The following is a 2128-nucleotide window of genomic DNA, read 5'->3' as shown; positions in this document are numbered from 1 at the left end:
TCTCAAACCTTAAAATCAGGCCAGCCGGCAATTGGCGGGTGGAAATTTCAATCAATTCCCATTCCTCACATCAAACTATGCATATAACAATAGCTTTTATGCTGAATGACGGCTATCCGGCTGTCCCTATCCAAAAATTGAGAAATCCATAAGTGTCCCTACCTACTTTGCGCCGAAGCAATACGAATCAAAAAGAACTACGAATGGGGACTTAGAATAATTTTTCATTTTTCCCAACTTTGAAAATAATCACTTGAAAAAAATCATAGAATCCAAAGAATAGTATACTTGATCGTTCTACAAGTCGAAAATTGGAAAAATAAGTGATATTTTTGCTTGATGCTATTTTTGTCGGTATGCAAAATCGTTGTCAAGATTCTCAAACCTTAAAATCAGGCCAGCCGGCAATTGGCGGGTGAAAATTTCAATCAATTCCCATTCCTCACATCAAACTATGCATATAACAATAGCTTTTATGCTGAATGACGGCTATCCGGCTGTCCCTATCCAAAAATTGAGAAATCCATAAGTGTCCCTACCTACTTTGCGCCGAAGCAATACGAATCAAAAAGAACTACGAATGGGGACTTAGAATAATTTTTCATTTTTCCCAACTTTGAAAATAATCACTTGAAAAAAATCATAGAATCCAAAGAATAGTATACTTGATCGTTCTACAAGTCGAAAATTGGAAAAATAAGTGATATTTTTGCTTGATGCTATTTTTGTCGGTATGCAAAATCGTTGTCAAGATTCTCAAACCTTAAAATCAGGCCAGCCGGCAATTGGCGGGTGAAAATTTCAATCAATTCCCATTCCTCACATCAAACTATGCATATAACAATAGCTTTTATGCTGAATGACGGCTATCCGGCTGTCCCTATCCAAAAATTGAGAAATCCATAAGTGTCCCTACCTACTTTGCGCCGAAGCAATACGAATCAAAAAGAACTACGAATGGGGACTTAGAATAATTTTTCATTTTTCCCAACTTTGAAAATAATCACTTGAAAAAAATCTTAGAATCCAAGGAATAGTATACTTGATCGTTCTACAAGTCGAAAATTGGAAAAATAAGTGATATTTTTGCTTGATGCTATTTTTGTCGGTATGCAAAATCGTTGTCAAGATTCTCAAACCTTAAAATCAGGCCAGCCGGCAATTGGCGGGTGAAAATTTCAATCAATTCCCATTCCTCACATCAAACTATGCATATAACAATAGCTTTTATGCTGAATGACGGCTATCCGGCTGTCCCTATCCAAAAATTGAGAAATCCATAAGTGTCCCTACCTACTTTGCGCCGAAGCAATACGAATCAAAAAGAACTACGAATGGGGACTTAGAATAATTTTTCATTTTTCCCAACTTTGAAAATAATCACTTGAAAAAAATCATAGAATCCAAAGAATAGTATACTTGATCGTTCTACAAGTCGAAAATTGGAAAAATAAGTGATATTTTTGCTTGATGCTATTTTTGTCGGTATGCAAAATCGTTGTCAAGATTCTCAAACCTTAAAATCAGGCCAGCCGGCAATTGGCGGGTGAAAATTTCAATCAATTCCCATTCCTCACATCAAACTATGCATATAACAATAGCTTTTATGCTGAATGACGGCTATCCGGCTGTCCCTATCCAAAAATTGAGAAATCCATAAGTGTCCCTACCTACTTTGCGCCGAAGCAATACGAATCAAAAAGAACTACGAATGGGGACTTAGAATAATTTTTCATTTTTCCCAACTTTGAAAATAATCACTTGAAAAAAATCTTAGAATCCAAAGAATAGTATACTTGATCGTTCTACAAGTCGAAAATTGGAAAAATAAGTGATATTTTTGCTTGATGCTATTTTTGTCGGTATGCAAAATCGTTGTCAAGATTCTCAAACCTTAAAATCAGGCCAGCCGGCAATTGGCGGGTGAAAATTTCAATCAATTCCCATTCCTCACATCAAACTATGCATATAACAATAGCTTTTATGCTGAATGACGGCTATCCGGCTGTCCCTATCCAAAAATTGAGAAATCCATAAGTGTCCCTACCTACTTTGCGCCGAAGCAATACGAATCAAAAAGAACTACGAATGGGGACTTAGAATAATTTTTCATTTTTCCCAACTTTGA

Source organism: Diachasmimorpha longicaudata, unplaced genomic scaffold, assembly GCF_034640455.1.
Source record: "Diachasmimorpha longicaudata isolate KC_UGA_2023 unplaced genomic scaffold, iyDiaLong2 ctg00000329.1, whole genome shotgun sequence".
Taxonomy (NCBI): Eukaryota; Metazoa; Arthropoda; class Insecta; order Hymenoptera; family Braconidae; genus Diachasmimorpha; species Diachasmimorpha longicaudata.
Note: the sequence above shows the minus strand (reverse complement) of the source record.